The sequence below is a fragment of the Monodelphis domestica genome, chromosome 2 (genome assembly GCF_027887165.1).
Source record: "Monodelphis domestica isolate mMonDom1 chromosome 2, mMonDom1.pri, whole genome shotgun sequence".
NCBI lineage: Eukaryota > Metazoa > Chordata > Mammalia > Didelphimorphia > Didelphidae > Monodelphis > Monodelphis domestica.
In genome coordinates this window covers 279030311-279054080 of record NC_077228.1, presented here as the reverse complement: position 1 = coordinate 279054080, position 23770 = coordinate 279030311, and the positions used below count along the sequence as shown (strand labels likewise).

Here is a 23770-nt window from a genome sequence, read left to right as displayed (position 1 = left end):
CTCTCAAGCCACAATCTGTTTTTTTTTTCCCTTCTTTCACTTCCTCATGTTTCAAACAACAAAAGCTGACTAATTTCTGTATCCAATGGGGATTCCAGCATGCGTGCTTATTCTGCTGAGAAGAATACATTAAAATGCTCTTGCTTATTCCTCAGTTTCTGTGTTTTTCTCTCACTTAATTCATCCTGGGTCCTGGTGGGGTCAGACACCCAGGAAGATAATGGGTTGATACTTGAGAAGTGTAGAAATTAATTCCTCAAAGGGATAAGAGCTCAGAATAAGATTTTAGAAGCTGCCAACCTACCCTATAAATCTTTCCCCACATCTTCAACCCTGTTGTGGCCTTGTATGATGAGGAAGGGACAGGGCAAGGCAAGAGACAAGACAGAGAAAGGGAGCCTAAACTGTCTGTCAGAGAGCCCAGCAGACTAGGATAAAAAGAGGACATTAGGTTTGGAGTCAAAGAACCTAGTTTCAAGTCCTGTCTCTGATGCTTTCTCCCTTTCAGCTCTGGCAAGTCACCTCCATGGCCTCAGTTTCTTCTTCTGTAAAATGAGAAAGTTAAGTTATATGATTTCTATAGTCTCTTCCAGTTCTAAATCTATGCTCACAGGATTCTTTTTTGTGGACAGAGTCCTGACCTGGTCTAGTGTTCTAGGAGCAATCTTAAAGGAAAAGAGGGAAGTCAGATGTTGGACAGTGTCTCCATATCTCCTTCTGGTTAAAACTGAAATGAGAAACTGAAACAAGGGCTGGGAATTTTCTGTAGATTTCATCCACCTAAGTTTTCCTTACCTTCTTCTACTACCAGCGGGGCCAGAGGTCTGTAGACCAAAACAACAGAACTCTGGCACAGAGTGTCTAGTTCTGGGACTTCCAGTTAGGCTTTTAGGGGATCTTTGACCTCACTTCTGGCTGGCGGAGCAGGGAGCAGCAGAATGTTGTGGGGGACACATCTCTGGGGGCCCTGTGATCGCCATGACCAACCACCACATAACCACAGCAACCATCATCCAATCTACTCTTCTGGTCTGTCCTGGATTAATTAGAAATTAATTAGAGACCATCATTACTGAGATAAGTGAAGAGGAGGCTGGGAGAGGTAAGGGCCTATTCTATGGGTGCTGTTTCCCACCATTAGAAATAGTGGCAGCCATCTTAATTCACATAAGGACCCCCATCTTGCAGCATAGTGCAGACTCCATTTCACTACTATTACTCTTGTGCATCCTTATTAACTCCGATTTCTGCTTATTAACTCTGCCCTTTCCTAAAAGACCGTTACATGGGCCATCCTGTGGTCAGTTAGGCTAGTTAACCCCTAATTGCCTACAGGGCTAATAGGTTATCTATAATTCTGTCTTCTGTCATTCCCCCTCATAGAAAACCCAAAAAATAAAAAACAAGGTTAAGTAAAGGAAATGGTAGTAGCAGTAGTCGACCCTTTCACAAGACATGGACCATGATGTATGGCATCATAAAAGAAAATGACAGATCATTTTGCATTCTATATACTGAAATGGTAGTAAGCAGAACATGGAATATAAATAGATATTTTGAAACTAATCATTCCCAGCTCTTGGGAAAAAAATGAGAATGAAAGGAAGGAATATATTTCCAGGCAGCTACATCTTTATAAGAGCCAATCTAATTCCATCCTGAAATTTGTAAAAGGCTCTACAAATTTAACATCTGCAAGTTTGAGCATTGCTCACTCCATAGCTCAGCATGGAAAAGCATGCAGTGAGGGAGAATTTATTAAAGAAACACACCTAAGATGTGCACCAGTTCTATTTCACAATATGCAGAATAAAGATGCAATTATTAAAAGAATATCTGTTACCACTCAGTAGAAATATCATAAAAAACCAGATAATGAGACTGAACACAAACATACAACATCAATTAAAGAGAGACATAAGTAATTGTAAATATTTTTTTGATCTCTTGATGAAACTACTGATGTCACATCACATGCTCAGTTGGCCATTATTGGTCGATATTCTGATAGTCTCACAATGAGAGAAGAGTTGATAAAGTTAGTATCAGTGCCAACATGTATATCAGGAAGCAAAATATGTAAGGTTGTTATACAAACATTCCGTGACCTAAGCATTGATATCTCTAAAGTTGTTTCAGTGATGACAGATAGGGCACCAAACAAGTTAAATAATATCAAAACCAACAAAAGAAACCAACTGACAAATGAACAAAGAAGGCACTAAGCAGATTAAATAATTAGGTTTTGGTTTATTAAATACAGTTATATATTACAATTATACATTTTTGTTATTTAAACTATAAATATCATAAAATTATGGTTTTTTCTCAAAGTGACATACCACCCTAGTTATGCTCATGTTTTTGGTGAATTTTGACACACCAAGCTCAAAAGGTTGCCTATCACTGTCCTAAGGCCAAGCCAAAGATATTCAGGTCACTATTGGTTCCTGGGAAAGGTAATATTTGAGCTGAGATTTAAAAAAATTATTTATTTTTTTATTGTTAGTTATAATAAAGGGTCTTTAATGGCAGTCAGAAAGATTATTACCTGGTTGGCCAATGGTAGTAGTCTCTCAGTAACCGAGAATGACGATTGTCTTTGTGCGTTTTGCACAAAGACACCTGTGCATGAAAGAGATTTAAGTGGAAGAGTCGATGCACAGAGACAGTCCCACTCTCTCGGCGTTGGAAGCCTGGGTCCAGTGGCACGAAAAGTCGTTATACCTGGAGACTTCCCCAGCTGCATTGGATGACCATGTTGTCTTTTGTGCTCCAACACGCCCTAAGCACTCCACAGTGCTTTGCTGCGTCGCCCTCTCAGCCATTGAACCTTCTTATTGGTTTCTTCCACCTGTTCAGCCGAAGCAGTCTTCACATGCTGGGTGAGCAAAGCCTTGGTTCAACAGGGGTCGACGACCTGATGGCTACCCTCACAAGGTTTAGCCTGCCTGTCGAAGCCGTTGCCCGAGGTGTGGCCGCTGCCACATGCTAGCAGCTCCTGGGAGCCACAAGTGAGAGCTGGGTGTCAGGTGGGGGTCAGAGGCTGGAGAGCTGCCCTAGGAGGGCACGACAAGCCCTCCATACCAGAGATACTATCCCTCTCCGAACACCCCATACACCCCTAAAAGCCACATTCCCTGACCAGGAATCAAACCCGGGCCACGGTGGTGAGAGCACCGAATCCTAACCACTAGACCACCAGGGAGCTTCTTTTTGGTTGGCCAATATGACAGTAAAACAAAGTGATAAATGTTGGAGAATATATGGCAATATTGAGGCGCCAATGCATTGTTGGTGGAGTTGTGAACTGATCCAACCATTCTGGAGAACAATTTGGAACTATTTTCAGAAGGCTGTAAAATTGTGCACACCCTTTGATCCTATAATACCACTCCTGGGTCTATCATCATTTTAAAAAATCATAAAAAAGGGGAGATGACCTATTTATAAAATAATATTTAGAGCAACTCTTTTTGTAGTAGCAAAGAATTTGAAACTGAGGGGCTGTTCATCAATTAGGAAATGACTGAACAAATTATGGTATATGTTGGTGGTGGAATACTATTGTGCTATAAGAAATGATAAGCAAGGTGATTTCAGAAAAAAGCTGGAAAAATCTACATGAACTGATGCAGAGCGAAATAAGAAGAACTGAGAGAACATTGTACACAATAACAACAATATTGTGGAATGATCAATAGTGAAAGACTTCACTATTGAAATAATCCAGGACAATTCTGAAGCTCTTATGACAAAGAATGCTCTCCACTTCCAGAGAGAGAACTGTTGGAGTGGAAATGCAGAACACTATTTTCTACTTTAGTTTATTTGGGTTTTTATTTTGGGGTTTTGGTTAGGTAGGAGTGTGGTCTTACCACAAAAGCCAATACAGAAGTGTGTTTTGCATGACAAAACATGTATGGCCCAGATCAAATTGATTACTCTCTCTGAGTGGAGGGAGGGAAGTAAAGGAGGGAGACCATTTGGATCTTGTAATTTTGGAAAATGCAGATTGAAAATTATCATTACATGTAATTGGAAAAATAAAATACCTTTGAAAAAGATTGCAATCTGGGTTCCCCCCACTGCACCATGTACCACGCACCACGATACTTGGGATTTACAAATCTGATTCAGGAAGAGAGAATTAAATAACCTTTTGGAAATGGGGGAGAAGAAACCGTCAAGTTACTAGTGTACACAAAGGCTTGGGTGGCTGGGAGTGGATCTCTGGTTCTTTAAATTTGATTGTCCTGGGCAGCCAGGAGGCTCAATAGACAGGGCTGAAGAGGGGTATTCAAATCTGACCTCAGACATTTCCTGTGTTACCCTTGTCAAGACACTTAACCACCATTTCCTAGACCTTACTACTCCTCTGACTTGGAATGGATACTTTGTATTGATTCTAAGATATAAGGCATGAGTTTAAGGAAAAAAGAGATTTGTTTGTGTTCTTTCAATTCAAAATTTAAATTCAAAACAGATTAGTTCCTAGGAAAAGGGCAAGAATAATTCATAGTCAAATTAGTCATTATTTATCTTTTGTGTTCTTTGTTTTAGCATTCTGGGGAAAAGTCAGTAAGATTCTATGCAAATATCATTTACCCCAGATAGATAATTCCATCATTGACTAAAAGAAGCTTCTCAAGTATCAGGATACTAAAGGAAAAGTTCAATGAGATACAGATGTAAATAGATTAAAAAAATAATAATAGTGATGGATTTTAATCTTCCCCTCACAGAACTAAATAAATCTAACCAAAAAATAAATAAGAAAAAAGTTAAGGAGATGAATAGCATCTTGGGTAGAATTGAAAATATAGATCTCTAGAGAGCCCCAAATACCTGCATGAGCTTAGTCGTAGATCTAAGCATATACATAATCCAAATATAGTTTCAGGTGGGACACTAATGGCTAAGTGAGGATAAATATTCTATAAAAATCTTACCTAAACACTCATATTATGGAGGTAATCCTGCATCCCTGAGGTATTGTGGAACTAGGACAAAAGTTCCACTGGATATAATCAAGCTGGAAATACTTATTTGGAAAGAGTATGGTCCTGGCAGCAGATTGTGTCTGCTGCATAAGGACCAATCTAGCAAAATATGGTCCTGATAACATATGTTAACTGACAACCAGATGGACTAAAGAGATTAAATTAAATGCTGATAGAAACATGGAGAAACAGACTTGGTATTATATTGCTAGACCAGCTATGAATTTTGTTTTTTTGAAAACAAGATGGAATCATATATTAAGAATTACAAAGCTGTTCATGCTCATTGACCTAGAGCTCCCATTATCAAGAGTAGGCCCTAAGGGCATTATTGAGAGGGTAAAAATTTATGCTTATATGAAAATATTTGTGGAAGTATTGTTTATTATGACAAAATAACTGGTAATAACACAAATGCCATGAATGGGAGAGATGACTGAATAGATTGTGATATTTGAATGCAATGGATTGCATTATATTATTAAAATGACGAATATTGGATATTGTAAAATTGGACTTGAACTCTGGACTTCAATCCCCACAAGCCCTTGCTCCACTTCCCCAAAATGCTTTGTAATCTCACGGAAATTCTCAGGTGGGCCGAGATCGAGAAGGGATTTAACCTGATTGCAAAAGCTTTTGTCTTTTTTTTTTGGACTTCCATTTTGGAGCAGAGGCGTCTCTTCCATGGTGTGAGATTATCTTGTCTAGGCCACTCTGGCCTAGGCATGTGTTTCTTATCCTGTCTTTTCTTTAATCCTTAATCTTCAATAAACCTCTAAAAAATATAATACTCCTTGCAGAGAGAAACTAATTTCTATCTGCCTCAGTCTCCCCAAAATTTTAATCTTTACAATATATAAAGAAAATAAGGGCAATATAGGAAGAGCTGAAAAGAGAACAGAAAATAAGAATTATACATACCATGATTAGTAGTAGTGGTAGTCTCTCGGTGATAGAGAATGACGATTGTCTTTGTGCAGTTTCATCTACGGTGTACCCTCATATGGCTTTGGAGTCCAAAGGCTGAGGTGCAGAGTTTGTGGCACATGGGGCCTGGGACGCCAGTTGTTACGGGAGGTGCAGTTGTGGCCTGGTGTCGGCGTTCACGCGCAGCGGCAAGACATCTACGTAGCTCATCTTCAAAGGTGGCGTCGCCCGAGAGCCTGGCTGGCCTTTTGGATCCTGGCATTAATCTCATGGTTTAGGGACCCGTTGTTGGCAATGGTGCTGCAGTAATGCACAACTGGTTAGTTGGCCTCCCTGGTGCAGGTTGGAACAGCACCTCTGTTTTTCTGAGGCTGATAGTCAGGCCAAACAGTTTTGTTGCAGTGGAGAACCTGTCCACAATGGTTTGAAGATGATTTTCTTGGTGGGCCATGAGAGCACAGTCATCTGCAAAGAGAGCTTCCAGGATACCATGATTAAAGTTAAAAAAAAAAAAACACACACAAAAAAAAATCAAGAGGAAAAAAATCCAAGCAAAACAAATCCAAAGGGAACTCAAAATCAGAGGACATTTATATTAATTTTATTGTAAACAACATGGAGTTTACAGTCCTGTGCATAATCTTTCTTATGAATTTGTTGAGTTCATTTTTTTGGTGGTGGTGCTGATGGTTACTAAGTTTGTAATAATAATAATTTAAAAAATAGAACCAAGATACTGCAGGAGGACTTGAGCTAAGCTTTGAAGGAAGCAAGGAATCATAAGAAATAAAAATGAGGAGGGGAGTGCTTTCCAGGCATGAGTCACAGCCTGTACAAGGGCAGGAGATGGTTTCTCCTATAAGAGGAACCACCCCAAATATCAATTGAACTGAATTATTCCAACTAAATTTATCTGAAATGAGTATCTTGGCTTACATACATACAGCAAGCCTGCCTAGAGGAAAAAGAGATGTGAATTAGTGGGATGAATTCCTCTACCCCATAATTGGAGGGCTAGAAGGTGGAACAGTAAAAACTTCTCACAAGGCCTTCCTTTATCATCTTTCTGTTTTGTTTTGTTTTGTTTTGTTTTGTTTTAGCTGCAGTTTTGCTTGATTTCTAAAGCACTGAACATCATAGGCCCTGGTGGTTCTCTCTTCCCCCTTTTTCAAGCTTTTGTAAACTGACTTTCTTCTTTAGAATGTAAGCTCCTTGAGGGCATGATTATTTTTATTTTTCTTATTTGTATTCCAGGTTCTTTAGCACAGTGCCTGGCGCATAGTAGGTGCCTTAAAAATGATTATCAAATAGAAAAGCATACTGAATTTGGAGTCTGAATACTCATTTGGGTTCAGATTCTAGCTCTGCTCTACAGCTGGTATGACCATTAGCAAGTTCCTTCCCAAACCTGGGGCTCAGGTTTCCTAGCTTGTAAAACAAAGGCATGGGACTAAATGATTATTAAGAACTAAGGAACCTGTGTATCCATGCGTATGCATGCAGGTCTGAAGTAGCCAAGTAATGTGAATATGAAACCATCTACCTATTTTAACCTAGTCACAGGGAGACCCTTTATTTACTCACCCAGACTGGCGTCCCTCCCTCTCCTCCATGGGACTGTCATCATCTCTCTCAGGAAAGGTTTTCCTGGGTCTGTAAACATTCATTCATTTATTCAACAAACATTTAACAAATAGTTTCTATGTGCAGGGCCTGTGACAGGTGCACAAAGGAAAACAAAACTGAATAAGGCTTGATTCCTGCCTAGAAAATCTAGCAGAAGACATACCCCCTCTCCCCCATACAGACTGGGGCCTGTTTGCCTCAGGTAAATGTTGCCACATCTATGTGCACTCCCCATATATGTTACAGGACAAACCAGGAGTCTCCCAGCTTTCTATGCTTATCTCTCCTAAGGCTTTCCAGCAAATACACAGTGCCCTGGGCTTCCAAGATGATATCAAGCAGAGAACTCTAGCTAGTGAGAGACTAACTCCACACACACTTCCTTCTCTCTAGCGTCTCCCCTCCTGAATGAGCCTCCATTTGAGAAAGCCCAAACAGGCTTCCTGACTCCCACTCCCTAAACTTCTTCTGAATGTTACCCCTGCTACCTCCCCCCACTTTCACCTCTTTTTTTTTTTGGTATTATTTCTATATATCAGGTTCTATCTTTTGTATTGTTATCATGTAAGCTTCTGATGGGCAGGGATTGCCTTGCTTTTTGCTTAATAAGTACTCTATCTATCTAGCTATCTAGCTATCTAGCTATCTGTCTGTCTGTCTGTCTGCCTGTCTGCCTGTCTGCCTAATCTGCCTGTATCTATCTCTCCCCTACCTACCTCTGTGTCCATATCTTAATCTGTCTGTCTATCTATCTATATATCTGTCTGTCTCTCTCTCCCCCTACCTACCTCTACGTCCATCTCTTTACCTATGTTTGCCTATCCATCTATCTTCCTCTTTATTTCTTTATCTTTTTGTCTGTCTAGAAATCATTTTATGTATCTCTTTGTCTATGTACCTTTCTCCAACTATCTATCCATCTATCTATTCATTTCTTTGTCTATCTCTTTATCTATCATCTATCTGTGTCTGTTGCCCTACTTCTTTGTCTATTTCTTTGCCTCTCTTTTTGTCTATCTTTATTTATCAATCTGTCTTTTTATCCATATATTTGTCTGTCTGTTTATCTATCTATCTATCCATCCATCTATTTATCTGTCTGACTATCTATCTATCTATCTATCTACCCATCTGTCTCTCTATCTGTCCATCCATCTACCTATCAGTCTATCTACCCATCCATCCATCCATCCACCCACCCATCCATTCATCTATCTATCTATCTATCTATCTATCTATCTATCTATCTGTCTGTCTGTCTGTCTGTCTGTCTGTCTGTCTGTCTGTCTGTCTGCCTGCCTATCTATCTATCTATCTATCTGTCTGTCTGTTTGTCTATCTATCTATCTAACTAACTATCTATCCATCTATCTAGCTATCTATCCATCTGTCTCTCTATCTGTCCATCCATCTACCTATCAGTCTATCTACCCATCCATCCATCCATCCATCCATCCACCCATCCACCCATCCACCCATCCATCCATCCATTCATCTATCTATCTATCTATCTATCTATCTATCTGTCTGTCTGTCTGTCTGTCTGCCTGCCTGTCTGTCTGCCTGTCCATCTGGCATGGGAATTGTACCACCAAATTATAGAAGTGTTTCAGGCAAACTAAGCAGGGAAATTCCTTTGCTCCCTTCTATTCTTGTGAATCCTAACCCAAAACATCTGATGACTCCTATAAGACCTTAAGAGAATTATCCTCCTTGGATCATCCTTTACATTTGAGATGGACAGAGAGATACACTTCCTTGATACCATCAAGTTGTATCTCAGACATCTGTCTATCCTCTAAACTATGAGGGTCACCCCCTATGTCTTCAGGCAAACCTCACCCCCCCTCCAGTGCTTCAGGGCATACCATTCTAGAGTCATGCCTTCATCATGGCACAGGGGAACATCTTTACTGTGGTAAAGAGTATAAAGACCCCAGAATTGATGTCATCAGGGGGACAGCTTTCCATCCATGCTGTCTTCCTGACCAGATTCAACATTACCTTCTAAATTAATAAATTTCTCTTTTTTTTTAAGCTAAATTTTGGAGCACCCTTCCCAAACCCCGGGGGTTTACCTCAAGCTCCCCACAACATTTTGGCACCCAGTGTGTTTGGCTTTCCTGAAGAAAGCTGCTTCTGTACCCTGGATTCAGGTAGGAAGGGGCCTTTCTTGGACTCCTGAAACCTCCCCCCCCCATTTGGGGGTGACATCTTTGTGGGACTTCTTTCACCCTCTCTCCCATTGGCCCCAGAGGTCAGTCAGGCCATTGGATTTGGGATTTATCATCTCCTCTTAGGATGTTCTGGTGTAGAGGAGTCTCACCTCAGCGCTGAACTGAGTGCTAAAAGTCTGGCAACCTCTGTGGACGCACAGTTGTCCCTCAGTGAGGAACTGATCATTCCACATCTAAATGGAACAGAGACAGACCATAGCCCAAGATTCCCCTTTAGGGTGCATACTTACAAATTGGAAAAAAAAAAAACTTAAGTCTGACCTAGACTGCTTGTATCCTCCCTTGGGTAGTGACTGCATTGGACTTTCTCCCTTCAGTCTGGGAAGCCTCAGGGGCTGAGTGGCCAGATAGGGACTAGCCAATCCAACTAAGACAGAGGGAAAAGCATTCTCACAGGCCCAAGCCTAGGCAGCCTGAGTGAAATTCTAATTGAGGTGTTTTTTTTTTCCTTATGTTAAAAGACTGAGCAATATCATGGAAAAAAAATGAGGAATTTGGCTTTTTGATTCCCTAAATTCTAACACCAGGTGGCAATTGGACATATTTTGCAGGAAGAGGGCATATGGACAGAAGCCTCTTACCTTTTAGCTTTGTCCCCTCACTAGGCTCCCAGTTCTCCAAATTCTAATCTTGGATTTTTAAGGCAAGGGCCCACCCAGAAATCCATGCTGAGAGAGAGAGAAAAAGGAAATAGGGTAGCCACTGTTCAGATCTGCCTTTCTGTTCTGCTACAGGGAGGAGGAGGGTTGAAAGAGATTATTCAAGACAAAGAAGAGCATCCAGTCCTCTTCATGAACCATCTGGTTGAGACTGAGGAAATCCACCAGTTTAGACCCAGAGTATGAACAAGGAATCATTGTTCTACATTTCCATTTTATTAGTCAACTCCAGACATAGGACACAAACAACAGAAGCTAGACTTTAATCTCCAAACTCCTACTTTCAAATTAACCAAAGCTGCTTCTAAACTTTTGGGGTTTGTTTTGTTTTTTGGGGGGGGTTGCTAGAAACAAAGGCTCCTGCTGGAGTTAAGCTGCTTCCAGTCACCCTCACCCCCACCTTAGAGGCGGCTTCATCTCAAAATTCAGAATGATGGAAGCCTGTACCAGCCCTATCTCCCATCACAGCAGCAGACAATTAGAACTGGTGAGACACCCCTACTTTGGGGATTTTTAAGTGTCTTACACTTTTAAAACTAAGGCTTTTTTTTTTCCAATCTGTGAACAACATTCTCAATTATCCTCTGTTTTGGGGCAAAGAGATATAGAAAAGAAGTCCTGATAAAATCTTTCTCTGTCTGCTGGCCAAAAGGCAGTAATGCTTAAATCTCTCTATTAGAGTTCTTTATTGGTATTTTATTTCAAAACATGTGGGTTTAGAAAATAACATTCTAATTTTAATTATGTTTGTGGGACAGAGAAATTTCAGTCTGTATGGAAAAGTCATGGATCTGTTTTGTAAGTTTGTTTGTTTGTTTAGCAGTATAGCCTCAAGAAGACTTCACTCAATCCTTATCTGTCTTTCCATCATAAGAGGATTAAGGAAAAAAATGGGTTTAACTGTTTAAATTTACCAAAAATGGGTTGTTTTAAATTATCAAAAATGGTTTTCATCTCAGCATATTAAAGTTGACGAACTTTCTTCCTGATCTTGAAAATAGATAACCAGCCTGCTTGTCAAAAGGTTTGCTTTAATTGTACAAAAAATCAAGCCATTCTCCAATTGATAAATGGGCAAGGGACATGGATAGGCAGTTTTCAGTTAAAGAAATCAAAACTATTAATAAGCACATGAAAAAGTGCTCTAAATCTCTTATAATCAGAGAGATGCAAATCAAAACAACTCTGAGGCATCACCTCACACCTAGCAGATTGGCTAACATGACAGCAAAGGAAAGTAATGAATGCTGGAGGGGATGTGGCAAAGTAGGGACATTAATTCATTGCTAGTGGAGTTGTGAATTGATCCAACCATTCTGGAGGGCAATTTGGAACTATGCCTAAAGGGCGATAAAAGACTGTCTGCCCTTTGATTCAGCCATAGCACTGCTCAGTTTATACCCCAAAAAGATAATAAGGAAAAAGACTTGTACAAGAATATTCATAGCTGTGCTCTTTGTGGTGGCAAAAAATTGGAAAATGAGGGAATGCCCTTCGATTGGGGAATGGCTGAACAAATTGTGGCATATGTTGGTGATGGAATACTATTGTGCTCAAAGGAATAATGAACTGTAGGAATTCCATGTGAACTGGAACAACCTACAGGAAATGACACAGAGCAAAAGGAGCAGAGCCAGGAGAACATTGTACACAGAGACTGATACACTGTGGTACAATCAAATGTAATGGACTTCTCTACTAGCAGCAATACAATGATCCTGAACAACTTGGAGGGATCTATGAGAAAGAACAGTATCCACATTCAGAGGAAAAACTGTGGGAGCAGAAACACAGGAGAAAAATAACTGCTTGATCACATGGGTCGATGGGGATATGACTGAAGATGTAGACTCTAAATGATCATCCTAGTGCAAACATCAACAACATGGAAATAGGTTTTGATCAAGGACACATGTTAATACCCAGTGTAATTGTGATGGGAAGGGGTGGAGGAAGGGGAGGGAGGGAAAGAATATGATTCTTATAACCCAAGGAATAATGTTCTAAATTGACTAAATAAAATTTTCAAAAAAAAAAAGGTTTTCTTTAAGGTTTATAGCACTCAAAAGGTTAAAAAGAGAGAGCTTCTGGAGCACTGAGAATTTGTGCAAGGTATGAACACTAGAAGGAAAAAGCTATCAAATCTCTAAATTGAAAATAAACTCTATAATACTAAAAGCTTTATGATATTCTTTTTAAATATGACTTGTGAATTGTTCCTAAAACATGTATTTTAAGCATTGTTTGAATGTAAACAAAGCTCATTTTAAACCTGACTATACAATAGATTTTGTTCAATCCTAAGTGATTACCTCAGTTTACCAATTTGTACTATGAACTGAAATTTATAACTGATGAGTACTATGCTAAATATACAGTGTTTTAATGATAGAATCCTTTAAATCAGGATTCTTTTGGGTTATTGATTAGCAATTGCAGTGATACTGAATGGACTATTTATTTGACTTAAGATGTTAAAAGGCAAGTTGGAGAAGGTGAAGAGGTATGTTGGGTTTGAATATGGGAAAAAGAGGGACTTTGATCTAAAGTCCATAAAGCTTGGGTAGGCAGATTTGTGGAGGGAGAATGAAAGTTGTGTTCTGTTTTTTAAGCATATGGTTTGAAGGAAAAAAAAAATATATATATATATATATAGAGAGAGAGAGAGAGAGGAGGTGAAAGAGAACAGACAGATTACTCTAATAATTGGATCTTTAACTTAGGGATGATTTCTAAAATTGATGTATGTAGTTTTGGAAAATCACAAATGATTCTAGAATTTCTCTGGAAAGTTACCCTAGAGAAATTCCTGACTGACCTTGTCTTAAGTTCTTTCAAATGGCCTTAGACCAGGATGATCCTCTCCCTTGGATGATCTAACCCTGATTTGTATTTACTGTGGAGTTAATCAATTCAACACTCCTATTCCTTATTTCAGGTTTTGTGACTAAATTTTGATATATTAATTATTGCCAAAATATGTAAGAATAACTGTTAAAATGTAAACTCATAGGCTTTAAGGAATCCTTAGAGTGGGCAAGTGATTAGCCCTGTAGGATGAGAAAGGTTTGTTTGAGGTATATGGGATTTTTTTTTGTACTGCTGATAAGCAGAACTTCTCTGAGCTATAATGGATAAGACTTGTCTTTTAAGACAAAAAGGCTTCTGGGATCCAATGGTAATGAAGTACTCAAAGGATAGAGAAAGTCCATCCAAGGGCATTAACTTACAGTGAACCCCACCCACCTTTTATTTGAGCAAGTATTTATAAGCACCTACTATTTTATGGGCACCGTGCTAAACCTTTATAAAAATTATCTCATTTAATCCTCATAACAACCCTGGGAGGGAGGTGTTATTATTATCCCATTTTACAGATACAGAAACTTTGCTAGACAGAATTCAGGTGTTTTGCCAAGGATCACAGAGCTTATAAATATATGAGGCCAGATTTGAACTGAGGTCTTTCTGACTCTAAATCCAGGGTTTGCTTCATTATTTCCCCAAACTGCCTGAGCTGGAAGACTGATACTCCCTCCCCAAACAGCCAACCAGGACACTGTTACCTCGGGCCTCTCCAAATGGAAAGTCATCGGCTCCAGTATCCCTAATCTATTTCCTATCTCCAGACTGAGGGGAGCACATGGAAAATCCCATCTTCCCCTACCCCCTACCTCTGCTCTACTGCACCTGCTTCAGCCAGCTGGGACCAAGACAAAGGATCAGCTGAGAGGAGGAATCCTCACCTGCTTGAAGGGAGGGAGCAAGAAGGTAGCAGGTGGTTTCTGTGAAAACTGTGCTGGGAGGTAGGAACTAGTCCAGTCTGGTTGGATCTGGTTCTCTCAGACTCCCCAGAGAAGAGGAAGGCCAAGCAGGAGTCAGACACTTTAGAGTTAGAAGGAACCACAGAGGTTATCTTGTCCAACCCAATACCCTTCTCCAACATTCCTGACAAGTGGTCATTCAAACTTTCTTGAAGATTTCCATGACCTGACAAGGCAGTTCCATTTCTAGAATGTTCTAATTGCTATAAAATCCTTCCTTTTGTTGAATTATGTTATTGTTTCTTTTTAACTTTTATCCATTGTCCCTGCTTATGCCCTTATTATCAAATGGAAAACATTTCATTCACCTTCCCCGTTACAACCCCTCTGATACTTGTAGATAGCTATCATGCTCCCTTGAGTCTTCTCTTTTCCAAGGTAAACATCCCCTGATATTTAGGTTGGTCCAGTGGAACTTCATATGAACTGTTCTCAGTGACCAGCAAAGCAGGAAGATTTGATCTTCAAGGACACCCTTGCAATTTAGTTGGTGATAACCAACATGATGTAATATGAGGGATACCAGGACTTCCTTTGCTAGCAAATAGCCTACCTGTGGTAAGAGCAACATTCTTGTCATGTAGGTAAAGCTGGGTTTTTCCCTTAAAAAAAATTGTCTGCAATGATCTGGGAACATTCTGAAGGATTTATGATGGGGAATGCTATCCACCTTCAGAAAAACAACTATTAGAGTCCGATCAAAGCATGCTATCTTTCACATAAGCATATTTGTGGTTTTATTTGGGGATTTTGGTTTTCTCTTACAATAATGACCAATATGGAAGTGTGTTTTGCATAATAATAAATGTATGGCCCAGATTGAAAAAAAAAAAAGATTTACTTGACTTTCCTAGCTGTGTGATCCTAGACAAGTCACTTAACTCCCATTGCCTAGGCCTTACCACTCCTCTGCCTTGGAAACAATGCATAGTATTGATTCTAAGATGGAAGGTGGTGATTAAAAAAAAAAAAGACTTAATTGGCACCAAAGATTAAGGCTTGACCCAATGACGCAGCTTCTGGGTCTCCTGAAACATTAAAAAAAAAAAAACCCTACACAGAGTTAGTCTTTTTCACACTTGAAGGACTCTTTTTTTGCTGTGTGAAAGCAAGAGGTGCCAAGTCCATCTAAAACAATGCTATATCCTTATTAAAATACTTTCTATGACGTTATTGAGCTTTAAAAAATAGGGATGTTGGTCTAAGAATGTTTCATTTTGTTCTAATCCCAAATCAAAATCAGAGGACCAGCCTAAGTTAGGCTTGTTCCAGAACCCCACAACCCACAAGCTTTTATCTTTTAGTGCTTCTTTTTCATTAGAAATCTTACTGGTGGTAGTGATGGGGCAATGAGGGTAGAAATGGTACTGACTCCTTCACTTTTCATCCCTCCACATGAATTTTCCCATGATTTTCTGTATTCTTCCTACTCATCCCCTCTATATAGAAATACCTATTATAGTCAAGTACCACATGCATATCACAATGTGTTTAGCCCACTGATATCTACCTTGTATCCAGTTTGCTTCTACAAAAAAAAGTTCTGCTACAAATATTTTTACTTAAATGGGAACATTCTTTCTATAGCTTTGACTTTCTTGAAACAAAACTATTATTGATCATTAATTAATACCCAAGTAGAATTTTTTTTTTCAAATTGATTTCCTCAGTGACTGCTGGCTTGGAGAGTAAGACATAGAATTTTGGTCATTTCATTCTGGGAAGAAGAAAGAAACAATTTTGGACTCCAAAGTGTTCAGTGCCTTCATTGATGCCCCAGTGGGGGATTCTATGAAACCTGGAGACATTTATGAGGGTGCTTGGTGGCTGAGTGTGTACAAGAAAAGGTCACCTTGAAGAAAGAGGGAAGTCACAGAAAGAGAACTTGGAGATTCCTGAATACTGACTTTGCCTCGCCAAAGATGGTAGCTTAAAGCTATGGGGCTTTAAGATTTATTAAGCATTTCACATACATTATCTCACTTGATTCTCTTAGCAGCCCTTTAAGGAAGGCAATGTAGTTATTATCATTCTACAGATAAAGAAACAATTTGATAGGTTCATAGAATTAGAGTTAGAAGAGACCTTGTTATTGTTTTCCAGTCATTTCAGTCATATATAACTCTTCATGACTTCATTTGGGGTTTTCTTGGCACAGATACTGGAATGGTTTACCATTTTCTTCTCCAACTCATTTTACAGATGAGGAAAGTAAGGCAAATAGGGTTATGTGACATACCTAGGGTCGCATAGCAAATTTATATTAGGCTAGATTTGAACTCAGTTCTTCCTAACTTCAGGCCTGGTGCTCAATCTACTGAGCTAATTTAGCTGCCCCTAGAAAAGGGCCTTAGAGGCCATCAAGGATGTCAGAAACATTAGAGACTACCTGGGCTAATCTCCTAATTTAAAAAATGTGGAAACATGTTCAGTGAGTTTAAAAGATTTGTGCAAGTTGGGGCAGTTGATTAAGAGCCAGACCTAGAGACAGGAGGTCCTGAGTTTAAATATGACCTCAGACATTTCCCAGCTATGTTTCCTTAGGCAAGGACTTAATCCCCATTGCCTAGCCCTTACCACTCTTCTGCCTTGGAACCAATACACAGTATTGATTCTAAAACAAAAGGTAAGGGATTAAAAAAAAAAGATTTGCAGTCATATAAGCTGGTAAATATCAGAAATGGGTTCTGAGCCTAGGTTTTCCTGACACCAAGTTCAACACCCTATCTATCATGTCTGGTCTCGTTCAGAGGAAAGAGGGAAATGCCACTCCATTGAACCAAGTCTTCTGCTTTCTGGTCAACTACCACCAGTCTACTGCCTGAACTGCCTAATAGCCCTGAGATAACTCCAACCTGAAGTAAAAGCCTTGGGATATTAATAAACTACCTGAAGACATTCTTCAATGATTAACAAACTCTCATCTGGTCATAGTCTTCCCCAACCCAATGATTCCAAATCCCTAGCTATCATCATTCATCCTTTGCCAGCTCCTTTATTCCTATTCCTCTCAATGCAACCCACCCCCATGTCCCACTCTGAAGCTACCCATTCCCTCCGCTGTGCTCTTTAAAATATTTGCTCCATAGGTAATACATTTGCTTTCATCTTCAATCTTTTTCTTTTACTCTACCTTCATCTTCTGGTTTTCAGAGACCTGACACCCTCTGGGTGACAGATTCCAGAATTGGAAGTCCTCTCATTCATTCCCCCACTCATGGACATGGTGGTGGAGTTGGAAGACTCCTGGGTCCCCATTGCCACTTCCTGACTCTTCCGCTACCACCATCACTCAGCAACTCCATTTGACTACTGCCCAATGGGGTATATAGAGTGATCAGAAATGACTAGCACCTCTAGTGTGAGGACTTGCTGAGTCCTTTTCAGGGCTACTCATTCACCTTTGGTGTCCATCTTTCACCTAATTCTCATCTGTGGTTCCAAGAAGCTGTAGCATGAGTAGTGGTCACCTCTTGGTAAAACTGTCTCAGCAAACCAGCTAAAAAAGATTGAGGGTAACTGGACCCCAAATCTGTCAATGAGTTAGGGAGGTATCTCTACCAAGCATGTGAAGACTTCCTTCAGCAGAATGGGCAGATGAGAACAATTTGTTCCAATGGCCACAAAAGTGGCTGAAGCAGGTAGTATGGAATGCCTAGAGCTTCATCAGACATTACAAGCACCAAGGTCATCCACTGCATCCCAGGCCATTACGTGTCATCTTGACTTTGTCTTGATGCTGGACTTGGACTTTTTTAAGGTTGGAAGAGACTTGGGCTTGTTTTTAAACAACAGGGAAGCAGCTGGTAAAAAGGGAGAGACTGAAGATGAGGGAGAGAGAGTGGGGATGATAAAGGGGGCAATCTGCTGGAGAACATAGGACAACAGAATGGGATCACTTGATCATGAAGAGGAGCTCTTGGAAAGTTGAGCAGTTTTTATCAAATAGTGGATTTTGGTCCCAAAAGCTGGGATCTTTGGGCTTATCATAGACTGAATTGCTGAGGCCATTTACCCCAAGTCTATTTCACTGATCCTCCTCTCTGTCTCTTAGCCAGGACCAAATTGTTTTGATGACCACTGCTTTATAGTATAGTTTGAGATCTGGGACTTCAGGTCCTCCTTCCTTCACATTTTTTTTTCATGATTTCTCTGCATATCATTGATTTTTTGTTCTTCCAAATGAACTTTGTTATGGTTTTCTCAAATTCATTAAAAAAAAGTTTTTTGGTAGTTCAATGGGTATGGCAATAATAAGTAAATTAATTTGGGTAGGATTGTCATTTTTATTATGTTAGCTCATCCTACCTATGAGCAATCAATGTTTTTCCAATTGTTTCGATCTCATTTTAATTGTGTGGAGAGCGTTTTGTAGTTGTGTTCGTATAGTTCCTATGTTTGTCTCAGCAGATAGATTCCAAAAGTATTTTATATTGTCTAGCATAATTTTAAATGGAATTTCTCTTTCTAATTCTTGCTACTGAGATATGTTGGAGATATATAGAAATGCTGATGACTTACATGGGTTTATTTTGTATGCTAAAGTTGTTGATTATTTCCACTAGCTTTTTGGTTGATTCTCTAGGACTCTTTGAGTAGATCATCATATCATCTGCAAAGAGTAATAGCTTGGTCTCTTCAGTGCCTATTTTAATACCTTCAATTTCTTTTTCTTCTCTAATCGCTACAGCTAGCGTTTCTAGTACAATGTTAAATAATAGAGGTGATAATGGGCATCCTTGATTTACTCCTGATCCCATTGAGAAGGCTTCTAGTTTATCCCAATTGCAAATGATGTTTGCTGATGGTTTTAGATATATTCTGTTTATTATTTTTAGGAAAGGTCCTAATATTCCTATAGTTTCTAGTGTTTTCAATAGGAATGGGTGTTGTATTTTGTCAAAGGCTTTTTCTGCATCTATTGAGATAATCATATGATTTTTGTTTATTTGCTTGTACTGAACCATCCTTGCATTCATGGTATGAATCCCACCTGGTCATAGTGAATAACCCTTGTGATGACTTGCTGGAGTCTTTTTGCTAGTATCCTATTTAAGATTTTTGCATCTATATTCATTAAGGAGATTGGTCTATAGTTTTCTTTCTCTGTTTTGACCTGCCTGGCTTGAGAATCAGTACCATATTTGTGTTGTAAAATGAATTTGGTAGAACTCCTTCTTTGCTTATTCTGTCAAATAGTTTGTATAATATTGGGATTAGTTGTTCTTTGAATGTTTGATAGAATTAATTTGTGAATCCATCTGGACCTGGGAATTTTTTCTTAGGGAGGTCTTTTATGGCTTGAACAATTTCTTTTTCTGATATGGGGTTGTTTAGGTAATCTGTTTCTTCCTCTGTTAGTCTAGGCAATTTACATTTTTAAAATATTCATATCACCTAGATTGCCATATTTGTTGTCATATAATTGGGCATAATAGTTTTTAATGATTGCCTTATTTCCTCTTCATTAGAGGTGAGGTCTCCCTTTTCATCTTGGATACTTTCGATTGAGTTTTCATCTTTCCATTTTTTAATTAGATTGACTAGTACTTTGCCTATTTCATTGGGGTTTTTTTTTCCAGAGTACCAGCTTCTAGTCTTATTTATTAAATCAACAGTTCTTTGACTTTCAATTTTATTAATTTCTCCTTTGATTTTTAGGATCTCTAATTTAGTCTTCATCTGGGGATTTAATTTTTTCACTTTCTAGTTTTTTAATTTGCATATCCAATTCATTGACCTCTGCCCTCCCTAATTTGTTAATATATGAACTCAAGGATATAAATTTCCCTCTGAGTAGTGCTTTGGCTGCATCCCATGCGTTTTGAAAGGATGTCTCATCATTGTCATTTTCTTCAATGAAATTATTGATTGTTTCTATGATTTCTTCTTTAACTAACCAGTTTTGGAGAATTGTATTGTTTCATTTACAATTAATTTTTTATTTACCTCTCCAAGTACCCTTACTAATTATTATTTTCATTGCATTGTGATCTGAGAAGGTTGCATTTATTATTTCTGCTCTTTTGTACTTGTTTGCAATATTTTTATGCCCTAACACATGGTCAATTTTTGTGAATGTACCATGTGCTGCTGAAAAGGTGTATTCCTTTTTGTCCCTATTTATTTTTCTCCACATATCTACTAACTCTAATTTTTCTAAGATTTCATTCACTTCTCTTACCTTTTTCTTATTTATTTTTTGGTTTGATTTATTTGGTTTGGATAGAGGAAGGTTCAGGTCTCCCACTCGTATAGTTTTTCTATCTCTTTCATCCTTGAACTCCACTAGTTTCTCCTTTAGAAATTTGGATGCTATTCCATTTGGTGCATATATGTTGAGTACTGATATATCCTCACTGTCTATGCTGTCTTTTATAAGGATGTAATTACCTTCCCTATCTCTTTTAACTAGATTTATTTTTACTTTGGCTTTGTCAGATATTGTGATTGTGACTCTTGCCTTCTTTTTATCTGTTGATGCCCAATAGATTTGGCTCCATCCTCTTACTTTCACTCTATGTATATCTACCTTCTTTATGTGTGTTTCTTGTAGACAGCATATGGTAGGATTTTGGATTCTGATCCACTCTGCTATTCACTTGAGTTTTATGGGTGAGTTCATTCCATTCACATTCAGAGTTATGATTACTAGCTGTGTATTTCCCAGCATTTTGATTTCTACTCCTAGTCCTGTCTTTTCTTCTTTCACTATTTCCTTCTACATCAATATTTGTTTTTATCAGTTCCCCTAGTTCCCACCCTTATTTTCTTCCTTTCTACCCCCTCCCCTCTAATTCCTCCCCTTATTTTCTTTTCAGTCTTTTTTAAACTACTCCCCCACCCTCTCCCTCCCTTATACTGCTTCCCTCCCCACCAGTCTGTTTGTTACCCTTCAACTTCCCTATAGGGCACGGATCTATTCTCTGCCCCAAAGGATTGGATTGTTCTTCCCTCTTTGGGTCCATTTCAATGCATGTAAGAGTTGAGTATTTCCTATTTCCAACCTCTTTACCCTTCCAGTGTATTGATGTTCTCCCCCCTCCCACCATGAGCTTCTTTGTGGGATATAAGTTTACCTCCTTTTGTTCCTTTTCCCATTTGTTTTAGTATTAACCTCTTTTTTTAGCTCTAGTTGTAAATATGTATATACATATATATATATATATATATACACACACACATGTATATGTATTTAATCATACATATATCTATATACCTATTTATGTCTTGTCCTTTCATCCTATACAGTTTGTCACTGTTCCCTCTAAGTGTAATTCTTCTAGCTGCCCAGGTGATAATAATAATTATTATGAGTTATCAATGACCTCTTTTCTTATAGGGATACATATCATTTTAACTTATTGAGTCTCTTTAAAAAGGGTGGTTTTTTGTTTTGTTTTTCTTTTTTCCCTGTTTTTTAATTATCTTTTGATGATTCTCTTGAGTTCTGTGTTTGGGCATCAATTTTTTTCTTCAGGTCTGGTCTTTTCTTTACAAATGCTTGGAATTCTTCTATTTTGTTGAATGACCATACTTTCCCCTGTAAGAATATAGTCAGTTTTGCTGGGTAGTTGATCCTTGGTGGTAGACCCAGTTCCCTTGCTTTCTGGAATATCATAGTCCATGCCTTTCGGTCCTTCAGTGTAGATGCAGTGAGATCCTGTATTATCCTCACTGTGGTTCCATGGTATCTGAATGACTTCTTCTTGGCAGCTTGTAAATTTTTTTCATTGGTCTGATACTTCTTGAATTTGGCTATAACATTCTTGGGTGCCGTAAGTTGGGGATTAAATACAGGAGGTGATCTGTGGAATCTTTCAATCTCCATTTTTCCCTCTTGTTCTAGAATTTTGGGGCAGTTTTCTTGGATCATTTCCTATAGTATTATGTCCAGGCTTTTTCTTTCATCATGGTCTTCTGGTAGACCAATGATCCTTAAGTTATCTCTCCTAGAATGATTTTCTAAATCTTCTGTTTTGTGAATGAGATGCTTCATGTTTTCTTCAATTTTTCATTTTTTTTTATTTTGTTTTATAGTGTCCTGCTGCTTTGTGAAGTCATTTAATTCTAGTTGTTGTATTCTGGTTCTTAAAGACTGGATTTCATCCCTGGCTTTTTGGTCATCCTTTTCCTTCTGGTCTGATTTTCTTTGGAGGTCATCTTTCATCCTCTTTACCTTGCCTTTCATCTCCTTTTTCTCATCTTTCATCTTCTTTGCCTTATCTCTCATCTCCTTTGCCTCATTTTCAAGCTGGTTGATTTTGGATTTCAAGACACTATTTTCTGTTTCCAGATGGCTTATCTTAGTTTTTAAATTCTTTTCCAAATTTTCTTCAGCCTCTCTTAATTGTGTTTTGAATTGCATTTTGAGCTCTTCCAAAACCTGTATACAATTCTCTGGGATTTCTGATTTATTGTTTGATGATTCTTCCTCCTCTGTCCCATTTGCTCTTTGTTTGTTACCTGTATAGAAGCTGTCAATTGTAATTCCCTTTTTCTTTTTCTGTTGTTTGCTCATATTTACCCCTTCTTTACTCCCTGCAGTTGTCTATGCTCTTGCTCCTCTCATTTTTTTTTGGCTTTGGGGTTTTCTTTCAGTCTCCCCTCTTGGAGCTTTGTCAGGAGATCTCTCAGTGCAGTCTGTGGGGGAGGGGTGTTGGAGCTTGAGCTTCTCTGTCCTCTGGAGGCTTTGATTGGATTAAAGTCCAGCAGTCTGTAGGGGAGGGGTGTTGGAGCTTGAGCTTCCCTGTCCTCTGGAGGCTTTGATTGGATTAAAGTCCAGCAGTCTGTGGGGGAGGGGTGTCAGAGCTTGAGCTTCCCTCACCTCTGAAGACTTTTGATGGGATTAAGTTCAGCTGGCTTGGGCTGGATGTGCCCTGAAGCCAAAACCTCCCAGAATGTGGGAGAAATATGGAGGGTCTCCACTGCTGTTACCAGGCTGCCAGTTCTGGGCTCCCTCTCCAGTTCCTTCCCCACAACCTGTGTTCAACTCTCTGAGCCTGGCACAGTTTTTCCTGCAAGATACTCCCTCCAGACCAGCACCTCTGCCGTCCAGAGGTTCCCGCTGCCACTGGAGGCTTAGCACTCTAGGTGGGGAGGAGTACCGGGATCTTCCTTCTTCCTTACCCTTAAAGCCGAGTGTTCTCGAATTCTGGCTTTTGGGGGGCGTGCCTTTTGAATTGAGTCCAGCAGGAGGATTCCTTGGCTCTCTCTTGTTGTTAGGTTTGATTTTCAGTCCCCTAGGAGCATGTAGTTTGTAATTGGTAAAGAAGGGTTTTCAGAGGTCTGAACTTTTGCTGCCTCTATGCTGCCATCTTGACTCCGCCTCCCAGTGCCCCTATGTATAAACCCTTCCCTATCTCTATTTTTCACCTATAGTTTTCTCTGTCTGGTTCCTCTTTTAAAAGATGGAACCCAAATATGTACAACTCAGATACTCTTCAATTGATCATGAATTAATTAGTCATTTACAATATGATATCATTGAA

General features: G+C 39.1%; 1 long non-coding RNA gene and 1 other non-coding gene across 2 annotated transcripts in view; both read right to left on the bottom strand.

Annotated features, from left to right (window-relative positions):
* Nucleotides 1-2230: 2230 nt before the first annotated feature.
* LOC130457365 (uncharacterized) overlaps nt 2231-23770 on the bottom strand; it is a 42883-nt gene continuing 21343 nt past the window's right edge. Inside the window, exons 1-2 of the long non-coding RNA XR_008916533.1 lie at nt 5928-23770; nt 2231-3001 (exon numbers count right to left, since the gene is read on the bottom strand). The exon at nt 5928-23770 is cut by the window's right edge and continues 21343 nt beyond it. This is a non-coding gene — a long non-coding RNA (uncharacterized LOC130457365). The remainder of the gene's footprint in view (nt 3002-5927) is intronic.
* TRNAE-CUC (transfer RNA glutamic acid (anticodon CUC)) lies at nt 3137-3208 on the bottom strand. The gene has a single exon. It is a non-coding gene; the product is annotated as a tRNA-Glu (tRNA).